Raw genomic sequence first — 13,752 nt, 5'->3', positions numbered from 1 at the left:
CGATACACCAGCGGTGCCCAGGCCGACTACTCCTGCGCCGACCTTCGCCGCGCAGCACGCACGTCATCGCCTCCTCTCTGAGCAGATTCAGGGAGACAAGCCCTAAAAATCTCTCCTGCAGCAAAGCTGCTTCCACGACAACAAGAAGAAATAGTCAACTGATAATGGACTGGTTGAGGGACTGCCAGCTTCAGCGAACGTGTCTGGAATTAGTTTTTTTAAATTTATTTTATTTAAAAAGCTTCCAATTGAACATTGGTCATCTTCCTAGACCCAACTCCCGCGCTGCAATTAGCACAGAGCCTGCACGGCACCCCGGGCGCGATCGGGCTGTGCACAAAGCCGTTTGCCGAGGCCTTTGCTTGTCAATTAAATGAAGCTGAAAGTAAGTTTGCCCATGCGTGCGGGCAGCACCTAAGGCACCACAGAAGCTCCTGGAGTACAGACAATCAATAGTAAGTGCATTATAATCCCCGAGAAGTTTACCAAAAATTTATTTACTACGTTACTGTGTCCACTCACTGTGTTTTGGTCCAATATTTGCAATGTGTTAACTGCAGCGCTTCTCTCCGAGGTAAACAGTCGCCCTAATCCACGTTGTTACACACATCATTTGTTTACCCAAAGTTGAATGATCATTTCAACCTTTGTTAATCTGATTGCATAACGAAGTACAGCAGCCTTAAATAACCAAGCTGCTCTCTCCAGCGTGGATTAGTTGAAACGGCTCATTTCAGCAACCCGCTTCTTTTAAAAAACAAAGTGAAAGAGATAATGGAGAAAGAAGAAAATAAAAGCGCCTGGCCACTGCTTTCACAGCCGACTACCGTCCAAGACATATCGCAGCGTGCAGATGCGGCGTAATAACTTCACACCTGGTGTGGGCTGTGAGCACAAGGGAAAGCGAAATGTTTTCAACCGCTGAACAACATTGCGCAATTAAAGCACATTCTGCTAGATCTTATTCACAGCTCCAGCGCAGGCTATTAAGCAAACTATATGGTGTGGATTTTCTAAACAAGTAATTGCACGTATATAAACAAAGGCCATAATTTACATGGCAGAGCCTATAAAAGCTTATCTACCACATGACGTCACACCCATAAATTACAGCTTAAAGCACTAGTGCCAAACTGCTCCTGCCCTCCCGCCCCAAAATGAACATGATTAATATCAAACGCTGCTCATCCATGCCTGCGCCTCTTGGAAATAAACACACATGAAGAACCTCCCGAGACAGAGTAGTATTTAAAGACTCTTCAGACAATGAGAAGATTTGTAATTATTATTACATCATCACAAAGCCTTAAACAAATCAAGCTGCCTCATTATGCAACATTTAAGGTAATAGAAGGTTAAACGACATCAAGCAGTATTGATGCACTCCACTGGTACCAAAGGGCAAATCCCTCCAGCCCCCATACGCGGGAGATCTTCAGAAACACGTATCCATACAGCTATTATCAAACAGCACATTAGAACAGCCAAACTAAAACACACGGATTTCTTTGACCAGACTCAGGACCACAATTTTTCCATTGAAATCCAACCAACCAGGGCACGGAAAAGGCAGGCCAATGGGAAATTGAGTAGGATGAGGAACGCTTTTCGGCATCTCTCAGTTTTAGTTCACCAGTCCCCGATCAGCTCATGAGAAATCGAGCAGCAGTATCGGGGGCTAATACAAAAACACCTATGGATCGCAGCCAGCTTTCTACAGCACGCAACAAAATTCATCCTCTTGACTGGCACCCATGGCGGCAGCCTCATCGCAGAAGTTACAAACAAGACAGGCATCAGCAAACGTCTCTCTAACCAACACATTATCTCAATACCTTTGTAAGGGAAAGGTACCTGCTCCTCTGAGTCCGTAGTACCCACAAATCTCTAACAACTATCCCAGCGCCCCTGCGATCTGCCGGCTCCGGGGGACAACCTACACAGCGGGCCCTGCACCAGGAAAGAAATAGGCTCCACCAAGCCTGTCCACGCCAGCTGGGTCTGTGCCGTCTCCATCACGCTCAGCCAGCACCGAATTCACCATTTCTGCGTGTTATTACGAATCTGACATCACATCAGTGCAAGCACAGTCTGACATCTACAGTTAACTCGGTGATGGTGTAAGTGCCGCCTGACTTACAGGCATTTGGTGTTGCAATACGCTTGCTGCTGAACCCTTGAAAGAGAAAATATATATATACATATCAAATCTGCCACAGAAAGCTTCGCGGTGACTTGTTTCTTCTCCATGAGGCCAGCAGACCTGCAGCGAGCTACGTCCCTCCTGCGAGCAGAGGGAAATGCAGCAAGAGACCCCCCTGCTTTACTCCACTTTTGAGCCGCCGCAACGCCAGCCCCCCCAAAGCCGACAGATGCCGTTCAAGCCCCGGGTTGCCGGCCCGGATGGGAAAACCTTGCCTGCCCTGCAGCCATCTCGCCTCCAACCCAACACCACCACCACCCCCCCCCAGCCCCGGGGTCTGGCAGCACTTGGTGAACTGCGGAGGAAGGCGCCCGCTCCCGTACAAAGCCCGGCGGGGTCATGAATAAAACATCGCCCAGCGGAGGCGGGAGGGGGGGTCTGGATACGGAGAAATAAGGGAATAAAAAGGCTGCGCGGCGGCCGGAGGACGCGGCGGCGGTGGGCACGGCCCCACGGAAAGAGGGGGAGGGGGAGGCCCGGACCCCGGCCCTGAGTGGGGGCGCCGCCCGGCCCCAGCCCGCCCGCCGCCGGCCCACGCCCGGGCCTCCGCGGGGGAAGCGGCGTCCCCCGGGCTCCCCGCCCGCGGCTGCCTTCCCCCCCACACCCCGCCGCCCGCCCCCGCCGGCACCCGGGGGCCGCTCACCTCAGCAGCCGCCGCCTCGGAGCGGCTCCCCCGCCACGGGGAGCCGCCGGCAGGCGCCGGGCGCGGCTCGGGCCCGGGCTGGAGAGGACGGGAAAGCGCGGGGACCAGGCGGCTCCAACTAACTGTGCGAGCACAGCGGCGGCAACGGCAGCAGCAACAGCGGCGGCGGCGGCGGCAGCCGGGCGCGGAGCGGCCTCTCTGGGGAGTCGGGGCGGTGCGAGGCGGGGAAGGGGCGGTGCGGAGCGGGGGGCGCGCCCGGCCGTCACGGCGGGGAGAGGCCGCGGAGGAGGAGTCCCCGCGCACCGCCCGCCCTTCCCGCCGCCGGCCCGCCTGGGGGGTTGCGGGGGCCGCGGGGCCGCTTCCTCCCTCGCTGCTCCCGGCTGAGGGACCGGGCGGCGCCCAACGGCCGCCCTGGGCGGGGGGGAGCGGGGCCTGCGCGGTGACGGCGTCCTCTGCCCGCCGCGGGGCCCGCTCCGACCCTTCCCGCCGGGCCGTGAGGAGCCGCCGCGGCGTTACCCCCTCAGGCGGCGGCCGGTGCTGGGGTGCCCTTCCCGGCCACCGCCTCACGCCAGCCCGGCTGCGCTCCCCGGCTGGAGAGGCCGAGCGACCCGGTGTCACCCTCGGCCGCGGGGGACGCAGGGTTTTTTGGCGGGGCAGGTGTAAAATGGGTTAGGATAGTGAGGAAGATGTTTAAAGATATGAGCGTGTCCTTCATTAAAATGAAGGGTCTCATGACTGCCCATGAAACAGTTGTAAATTAATATTAAAAATGTGCCCTTGGGAATGCTTCGTTTCAAATACAACCAAGGGGAAGGGTAACTCTGTTTAATTTTTATAATCCTGAGAAAAAATTGCCCACTAGCCAATTTGTCCTTTTCCATTGACTGTCAGCAGCAAAGTCACGGTGATGATCTGCGCTTTTTAATTACTTCACTGAAACCTTGTTTGTGCGCGGGGGCGGAAAGCGTGGAGGGGTAGGACTTCGTCGGGTCAAGCAGTCATTAATACACTACCTGGTTTTAAGTGCAGTGTTTGCGTGAGCAGTTCGGTACCCTGAAAGGGCGACGGTGACCACAGGGACGTTTCCGTTCCTACTTCTAAAAAGTCTGTACCCACCTCGGTGGGTGGACTGTCCTCTCCGGAGGGAGAAGGAAGAAGGCTCAGCACCCACCAGAGAGCATCTCAAACATCCGTGGTCCGCAGCATCTCAGGGCAGGAGTTGGAGAACATCAGGCATCTAGGAAGGGTCAGAGATGTGAAACTAGAGACCCCTGTGCCTTTGGTGTCCTTCTCCCACTCAGCAATGGGACAGCAGAGTGGTTCTCCGCCCTGTCACGGAAGTTTTTTCCCCAAAAGGCAATGCGTATCAGCTTTATTGCAGCATGCTCCCAAATTTTCACAGGCAAAACTGTGGTTTTGTGTTCAGAGAGGCATAGTTTTTCATGAAAATGACTGCTGACCGGGGGAAAAAAAAAACAAAAAAGGAGGTTGGGGTGAAGCTTCTTTGAAGATCCGCTTATGAAAGCTTTCTCAGGTTGTTTCTGCCAGGAAGTGCTACTGTGTGAACTAGAAAGACTCCAGTGAGCCTACATTCTTTTCATCACATGCAGTTTTAGTATCTTTCAATAATCCAGGCAGATATGTGTTCATCTGACGACATTTTTCCTTCACCATTATGAATATGTTAAAATAAATAACAGTTTGTTTGCCAAATCCTTGGCAGGATCCCATTTGCAGACATTTCTACCTTCGTCTTTCTAGCAATCCAATTAATTTTCTCTGCCTTGGAAATCACTACCAGAAAGGTGGTCATAAACAACATCAAGAGATTCCAAAAGAGGGAATATTTTCAACTCTAGGTTGACAACTTTGTTTTTCACCCTTTTCACTGCAGAGAGCCTGATACTATTTCCAAAGATGTGTGGAGCTTTTATGGTGAAAAAATATATGATTGCTATGCTGCTATAAATTATGCTTCCAACAGAAACAACCGTATAAGAACAGCATAAAGCAAACATATTTTGTTTAGCCTCCACAAGCAAACCTCCCTGACGTTCTCCTTGTGATGTGTGCAGCTAGTTAACATTCCTAATATAATTATTTACATATAAATCCATTTCCTTATGCATGGATTTATTGATCAAGTCTTTGTCTTCTCTCAAATAGTCAACAATACATGTAAAAGTGGAAAACAGTTATTTCCCTGATTTCTCATGTTTGTTTTACTTATTTTCAAGAAGAGACATTGCATACTAGAGAGTTAGTTTTAGAAGCAAGACAATGATAAACAGCGTAAACGATTTCTGATATCCAGAACGTATTTGGTACCAAGCACAGCCCACGTCAGCTGAGCCTGGTGCTCTGTCCCTGCCTAGCGGTGCCCGAACCGGGTATTAGCTCATTACCCCAAGAATAAATTACGGGTTTAATATCAAAACCAAGGTCTGGGGGTTATTCCTGCAAGACGGCGACCACTTTAATCCTGACTTCTTTGTACAGTACAAAAGAAATCAGCTTTCCCGATTCAGTTCTCCTGCTGCTGTGGGAATGAATTGACTTGGATCCGGGGGAGCCACGGACTAAAGAGTAGCCAGAAACACATATTTGTAAAGACAAAATTATTATTATTATTATAAGGAAAAGAAAAACCACACAAGCTCCCCAAAACTCTCGGAAAGGAGAAGAATGAGGACAGAAATGAGTATCGAGAGAGTCAGTGGCTCCAGAGATTGCACCTGGTTGTCTTCTTTTGAAAGAACCTCCACCTCTGGGCCAGATTCTGCCACGCTAAATTTTGGGACCCTTTTTTCAAGGCCATAGCTTGTGTGCCCCTGAAACCCGTGGGCTTATCGTGAGGGACCCCTCTCCACGCAGGGCTACCTCTGGCGTCAGTGCCCCCGACACAGCAATGCACGAGATACGCGCAGTTAATTCCCACCGATGGCAGCAGGCTTTAAAGCTGGGGAGCTGGTGTCTCAAAGTCTGAAATAGTGCACGACAAGAGGTTATTTTGTTGGCTTGACCTACGCGTTGTTTCTATTCTGATGAATCTTGATTTTTACTCAGGCTGATGTATGTTATTTCCAATGCGGATGCAGCCGTGCTGGGAATGCGGGCTTGTTTTCCCATGCTCGTACTCGCGTTACACTCTCGTAGCGCACTCACGAAGAGCATTTTCAGTACAATAACACTAACTACACAGGGAGAGGTGAAAGTGTTACAGCTGCTCCATGCGGAGAACAAGCCTTGAAGATGCGAAATGTAAAAGGGAGCGCTGGAAACGGCAAGCCTCTCAAGAGAGCAGTTAAAACAGGGGTGTAGAAATACTAATTTGGCCTGTTTAGGCAAAAAAAAAAAAAGTTATGTGGCTTTCATCAGACTACTGCAATGAAATCAGTGTGCGTGCACGCGCGCCACGCGTTGCTTAAGTTCTGTCAATACAGCGATGCTTGTAGGGACCTTTCTGCCTTTTTTTCTCCTAAAAATGGGAATATAGTTCACTCGTCTATGCCAAAGGTGTACATGTTGTACCCGTGTCCTAACTGTTACTGGTAAAAAATAAACGCTTACTTTGATCAGGTAGTTAGCAGCACAACCGTCCGTGTTCCAAGCCTAAAAATTGTTGCAAATGCGTAAATTATCCTGTTTTCTTTTCTGAAAGGTACTGGTGATTTCCTGATACTTTAATGAAGCTCTACATTTCAGAAATGGGAGAAATTAGAGAAGTCGTGGCTTGGTTTACAGATAAGTAGGTGAAACTGCTGCACATTTTTCGCAATTAAGATGAGTTCAGAAGAAAAACTAAAATGCTGCGCAAGCTGCCGCCAGGAACAGTTTAAAGCTTCGGCTTCGGTGGTATCGTCTAGACCCTGCCTGGGAGATGCTAACCTAAACTCAACAACGACAAATTCATTTTCCCTTTAAGAATAGTTCTAAAATGTCGGACTATTTCCTAAACGTGCTGATATTCAAAGGTCTTTGTAAGCGTAATCTCTGGGGCTGGAAAATACAGGCGCTGTGAAAGGGCTCTGAGAGCTGGGGTGAGGAAGCTGTTCCTCCATCCCCAAGGACGGGAGGAGAACCGGCGTCAGGCTCGCACGGAGGAGATAGCTGGCGCTGCTGGATAAAGAAGAGAGGGCCCAGAAAGGCGCAGGCTCTGTAGATTGAGTTTCCTCCCATGGATTTTCCGTGTCCTGTAAAATTTGAAGATATCACGTACCAAAAATTTTTACAAGATGGCAAACTTGCTGAGAGGGGTTCGATGCTGTAAATCAACGAGCTGCTCTTTGAGCTGTTCTGCTGCTTGACAAGTGATGCAGGAACAGACGTGTGAACTTCCCGGCTTCTTTTTTAACGGTGCGTTAACATCAAAGTCTAGCTTTACATATTTAAATGATTACAAATTAGCGGATGTTTGTTTTGCACAGTCTGGCCCTGCTCGTTGCATTCACTATCGTTATTAAAATGGAAATGGCGTTAATCTGCAATAAAGAAAAAAATGGATCGCAAAGTCTTGGCGTATTAGGGAACGCGTTTTAACCATAAATAATTGTCTTAGAATAAATAATGCCCTTGGAAACATGAACTGCTCTCATTCACCTCAGTGAGCAGCACACCTGCTCAGAGAGCAAAAAGGAGTCTGGAATATTTAAAAAGAGTCAAAGATTCATCTGCATTACTTATAGCTGCAGAATTCTTCTGAATTTTCTTTTTCACATTTTTTTCGTCACAGAACAGGGCCTACGTTAAGAACCTGGGACAGAAAGCAAGCCCAGCTGTAGGAGAAACCTATAGATACCCCTGGGAAGTTTCAGACCATCTTTACTGTTCTATATGCGGTGTTTGTTTATTTACGCTCCAGATTCAATTATTCTCTTTATACCTGGGCTTACAATTAGGCAAGATGAGACGAAATAGGTAGATAAGCCCTCAGATAAGCCAGGCACATTTTGGATGCTGTGTGAACAAGAAGAAAGATGCGTGCGAGAGCATTCAGTTCTGAGGTCCTGGTTCCAGATTAATGACTGAGCAAAGCTGCCTATTAATTTCAGGCAAAGGCAGAGAGAGGAAAGAATAAGCAGGAACTTTAGGTTGTCGTTGTTCAACAACTTGGGGGCAGCGCAGATACCACTGAAGTTAATACATTGAGTTCCTTAGCCTAAAATAGGTTTTGCGCTGGGACTGTTGTAGGCCATGTGCCTATACTATACTAAGATAAACCAACCAAGATCGACTTGATTTGCGTTCCTGGAGGCACAGTTTGTCAGAACCCCCCACCGTTTGCTATAGGACTCCTCTAACAAGGGGATATCCGACCTGAAAACCCAGGAAATTAGTGACAGCCAAGCACTGGATGCTCTGGTCCTGCTTGGGTCACACACAGAGACCCCCTCGTACACCGATACGTCGGGGTCTGCGCTACCAGCTCACACCAGCTCCTGACAGCTACAGACCATGGGCATCCGGACGTGGTGGTGTGAAGGGTGCCTCAACGGAGGCTGCCAAGACCTTGGCTTGAATGGGAAGGGTTTTTGGGAAGCCATCCTTCGTACAGGGTACTTCAGGCTGAGTTTTGCTGTCCGGGTATTTGGGAAAGGGTTGGGTTGGTGTGATGGGAGATATGAGTTGCTGTGTAATGGTTCCTTGGCAGGACAGCCGTGATACAGTAATAGCAGTTTACTCGTCATGATAAGATCTTAACTGCCAATGTTGAATATTGAGACTACTACATTACAGGATAAGCACTGTTAAATTTTAAGTAAATCAGTCTTTCAGGGGGCCGTAAAAATACTGTTTGCAAGAAGATAAAGCAAAAAGTGGTGGCTGTAACAATAATGAAGAATTAGGGGATTTTTCATGTATTTTAATGCAACAGGGAAAAAAAAAAGCATTCCAAGTTCATAACTAGTTGAAGGATTACTTTGAACAGTAAAAGCTGGCATGGGTGAAGTCATCATCTGTGTTCTACCCAAGCCATTTAGCAGCGATGCAGCGAGGGACACGTGCAAAGTTAAACCTGAACACAACTTTTGTTAGACCGAGGTCTCAGGTCTCGACATCTCAGACGGGCAAACAGTGGTTCAGTAGGTAGCGTAAAGCACGGAGTGGGCCTGAGAAGCCAAGCTACAAGCCATTGCTAGCACAGCTTCCTTCTTTTCATGTACCGAAAAAGAAATATATAAATGGACTTGTCTGCGTCACTTTTCATACCAGAAAGGAGAATACACTGACTTGAGAATACTGCTGCCCGTATGGGATAGAAGGTCTATTTCATTGTGCAACATTGCGTGTTATTCCCTTTTAATTTCCAAGCTGAGGAAATAAAGAAAAAATATTCTTTGTCATTATGCTGCTATTATGGCAGAGAATTTAATTGCATTCAAATCAAGGCAAAGTTATGATTCCCTTAGAAATTGTAACTTGGTCCAAAACACTGAGCTCTTTCGGAGCGATTGTTGCTACGCACCTTTACAGAAAACATTAAACCGACAGAAAGCGTGTATTATAGTTGATAAGGGAACTATTACCTTGAATTTCACAGCTTGTATGGATATGTGATTAATCACAAATGCCTTTTTATTGTAATTTTTATATATAGGTTATGATATGGAGCTGTGGGGTAGGATTTGTCTGCTTTATCCTAGGCACGTCAGAGTTAGATGTCCATGCTACAGCTAGTCATCCATGGCTCCCTCCAAAGTCGGTGGAGAGAAGTAAGGACCTCCAAAGGCTGTTTTACCTTGAGATGAAGTGAATGACCTCCTGGAGGCTTGTGTTTCGCTCGGATAGCTAGCACGAGCACAGGCACCTAGCATCTGATGTCTAAACCATGCAAACCCATCCTCAGGGGGCGATTCAAAGGTCTTTATGAAGGCAATCATTCCATCATCATTTGTGGGAGCTTTCCCTCAATAAACGTGTAAAAAGTTTAGCCTTTCTTGCTCACCTACTTCATTAGCGTCTATTTGTCCTTCCTCCTCCAGAACTGTCATTGTTCAACCCGGAGATAAGTGGAAATACTGCCACTTCACCAGTAATTACTCAAAAAAAGTGTTTTCGGTTCATTATCAAAACCAACTCGCTTGCTCCCTAGGCTGCTCAAAAGTTTCTCTCTTGGAGGAAGAAGAAAAAAAGTTAGTAGAAAGAGGGATGTTCCTTCCAAAAAGGCAGGGAGGACATTGCAAGCGGTCTTGTCTTAATCCTCTCTGTAGCTTAGAGGCAGAGAGAAGAATTGGGATAGCAGTAGGAAGAATTAAAAGCAGGTATCTGAGACTACACTCTGAAAAAATCGACAGGAAAGTCGTACTAGACACTCGTGGTGATTTAAAATTGAAAACCATTTAGGAGTTCACTCTAGGTATGTTTGGTTTGGTTTGAGGCCAAATCAGAATTAGTGTTTCCACTGAACTGTGTTAAAATATGATACGTAGTTTGGGTGTTATTTACACATGTTTAACCACAATGAAAAAATGGGCTTTCCATCATTTTGAGCTAATGTCCAAACAATGGAGACTATTTGGATCTAGAAATTCAGATTCAATGTTCAGGTCAAAAATTTATATATCCCAGTGGTGTGTCTCATCTTTGGTTAAAAATGGCATGAAAGCATTCTGGCCACTTACAAAACAGTGAAGGGCCGTACTGAAAAGTAGTTTTTGTATTATTTGTTTTCACAAAATTCAATAAATTCCTTTTTTTTTTTTCCTGAAGTACAAGGACCTCTGTGAAGCGGGATGGGTACCCAGTCTTCTCACCAGCTCCTTCTGTTGCTGAACAACAAGGACAGACTAGGGGAAAGCCAAGTTACGTCCGCAGGCTGATGTGGGGAAGGTTGAACATCTTTCCCTGACCCGGTTTTGGTATAACCTGTCTCTGAAGGACTATGCAGAAGATCTACTGGTGTTCCTTGTTCTCGTGCAGGATGCCAAATGGATCGAGTAAGGTGCCCATCTCCTGCCCGTCTCATCACAAAAAAAGTCTGAATTTGGACCTCCACGAGGAGGAGAGATGCAAGTCTGCATGTGCGTGAACTTGTGCTTTTCATGGCAAAACCACAGTGCATACCCAGAAGAATGTCTGTCCCCAGTGGCCCTGGGGAAAGGAGGAGAATCTGGCCTCAGGAAAAAAAAAAAAGAGAGCCATTTCTTCCCCAGGCTAAGCCTGTGACACTCGCTGTTACTGTCGTTTTCCAAAACCAGCCGAGGGTCACTAGCAGCTTCCTTAAGTTGCTGAGCCACAGCAGAGGTGAGCGTCAGGCCCATGGCTATGTGAAGCGTGTGGCATTAATAACCACACAGGCAATCAAGCTAAATATAGAGATAATGCAGCTTTTTCTAACCGTGGCGGGGCGGGGGGGGCCGGTAAGAGATTGAAGTCTTACTGGCCGTGATACAGGAGAAGAAAGGAAAGCTGCAGCCTTTCTGCATCAGCTCCAACAACATCTGCAGCCTGCTGCTGGCGGGATGGGGTGCACCAGGCTTTGATAAATACAGAGGCATCTCCCCTAAGGTGAGTACTGCCCTGGGAGTCTGAAGAAACTATAAGCCAAGCTAAATATTAACCTACCTCTGAGCATTGTAGCAGTGTAGGTTTTTTACGACATACTGCGCCTGAGAAGGTGCAAACATCTGTTACTGGGTTTGTTCTTTGTTTTGTGTATGTGTCTGTGTGTATGTGCTCTTCAGAGAAGGGAGAGGGAAAGAACTGCCAGTCTCTGAAGTTTGCTGTGGCTCAGAGGTGTGATGCTAAAGAAAAGTTGGATTGAGCCAGATTGAAAGAAAACCATTTAAAGATGCTTAAACAAGTCTCTGTTAACATTCAGAGGTGGAGCTCTTAACCTGGAGTTTAAAACCCTTGGTTTTTATCATCTGCGCAACGGTAAAGGGAGATTTCCCAACTTTGCTCAGCTACAATAAAGAAATACACAGCGTTACTTCCTCCCCCAGTTGCCATGGGGCTGTCCTCTCCCCCATGAGCTGCCATCGGCAGTTAAAAGGTGTGGAGCAAACCCAAACCTCCAGCCTGCGTTATTTGTGATTTCCACTGTTGACCAAAAAGAGAAAGGCAGTTCTCAGTACCCGATGTCCATCCAGCAAAGCCTTTCAAAAATGAAAGAACATTGTGCCATCAGCTTTGTTCAAAACCTTTTCCATTGTCCCTGTGCACCTCCATAACTCCTTTCCTCTCTTTGAGAGGTCTGAAAAATCTGCTTAAATCTGAAATGTAAGGCTTGGCTGAAAGCAGCGTGGCTGAAGGTCTCCACCAGCAGCAGGGCTTCGGTGGGCACTCGGCTGTGTTGTGGTGTGGTTCGCGTGGATGTCGCCTCCATTCCTTCTTCCTCTCGCCCTGTCTTCAAACGTCTTCTTTATGTTGATCCACTCCGCGGCAGGCTTTGAGGTGTCTGGATGAGCAGGACCAGATATTTTATTAGCTTGTTTAATGTGATGAAGGTGGGGGGACAAGGCTGACCTATTTGTACTCTTTAGCAGACACCAACGCTTGTGACTTTAGCTGCAGGTGGAGTAGTTAAGTGAACAAAACAACAGAGTAACTAAGAGACCGAGCAGATCTCAGGTGTCAAGGAGAGGATGAGTATTTTTCTGTTTTCCATTTCAACAAGGACTAAATCAGGCTCCTAAATGTCCTGACACACATCCCGATAACTGGGGTACGAGGCCACTCAACTCATCTCCACAGCCACCTGCGCTCCTGTACTTCCTTTCAGAAAATAGCTACCTCCATTCATCTTATTCCATTTAACTGGATTAAGTGTTATCTAAGTGTTATCTATTTTTTCTATACTGGGACCAGAAGAGAGACTGAACGTCATACATGAGCTCGTTATATATTTATGTGTACAACTATAGAAGTACTGGAGGAGGTTCACCCTCACCCAACTCCATGGTGTTGGACGGGCAGAAATCTAGCCCGATAACTTCCGAAACTGCATGGGAACATCCCCTCCCCTGCCGTGAACCAAAGGTTGTGTTTCTGTGGTTCAAAATAGGATTAGGGCTTCTTCAAATGCGACTAACCATTTGCAAAATACAAGGAGCCTGCTCTTCGCTCGGCGTGGTGGGGACTGCGAGGTGAGGATCAGCTTTGGGGTCCCATCGGGGCTGCACGCTGGGCTCATTTGGGCACAGCGTCACCTTCAGCGACTCGGTTTAACAGGAATAAATACTTAAACTGGCATAAATAGTTCTTGGTTCCTCACCTGAATGATGCAAGTTTTATTTTGCTGTATTTGAACGGCAGTTTGAACATACAAATCCCTAACATTACGATTTGTTTCAACATGCATGTCCTGCTAGTAAAGGGCTGCGTAGAAGCCCGGCTCTCATCTTAGCCACAATGGTATTAAGAATAATGCAAATGATTCAGTGCGTGGTTTGGAGCCCATAAAAGATAGCAGATGTAAGCGAAGCCAACAAAAAATGTCCGTGTACTACAAAGCAGAATTACAAAAGGCTCTCATAACAATATATGCAGAATACTATTTGTATTGTAGGAGAAGCGCTCAGTATCCTCTCCGGCAGAAAATCACACATAAATCACAAAATCTTTTCCAAGATGTTCTATAAATACATAAACCTTGTGGGCTAGCAGATGAGTTGGAGACTGTTACCCAATCTGCCCTGGAGCAGGCCAGGAAAGTGGATCTGCTGCTGAAAGAGAAAGCAATTTTCCAAGATTTATAGACTGTAAATGTTTTATTTACCCTCCAAAGAAGGAGTCCATACTCGTTGCAAAGAATGTGCATAAAGTGTGTGCAGGGTTGGGTCCTTTTTGGTTTGGTGCGACTGTGAAAATAATTTAAAGCATCGCTGGAAGCCAAGAGAGTTCAGGTGTCTTTTGGTCCCGTCCCATTCATCGCAGGGAGGTACCGTGGGGTTTCTCAGACACG

The 13,752-nt window shown here is 47.3% G+C and overlaps 1 protein-coding gene across 3 annotated transcripts in view; it reads right to left on the bottom strand.

Moving 5' to 3' along the window:
• C8H1orf21 (chromosome 8 C1orf21 homolog) overlaps positions 1-3,173 on the bottom strand; it is a 119,385-nt gene extending 116,212 nt beyond the window's left edge. The window contains exon 1 of one of the 3 annotated variants that reach the window (XM_075760537.1): positions 2,847-3,173. The gene's annotated coding sequence lies outside the window, so the exon portion shown is untranslated. Of the gene's footprint in view, positions 1-1,854; positions 2,116-2,846 lie in introns of those variants that run through there. The other 2 variants (XM_075760538.1, XM_075760539.1) reach the window with 2 other exon arrangements.
• Between the last annotated feature and the right edge of the window lie 10,579 nt (positions 3,174-13,752).

This window comes from Balearica regulorum, chromosome 8 (genome assembly GCF_011004875.1).
Source record: "Balearica regulorum gibbericeps isolate bBalReg1 chromosome 8, bBalReg1.pri, whole genome shotgun sequence".
In the NCBI taxonomy this organism is placed as follows: domain Eukaryota; kingdom Metazoa; phylum Chordata; class Aves; order Gruiformes; family Gruidae; genus Balearica; species Balearica regulorum.
Note: the sequence above shows the minus strand (reverse complement) of the source record. Positions and strands in the feature narration are given on the sequence as shown.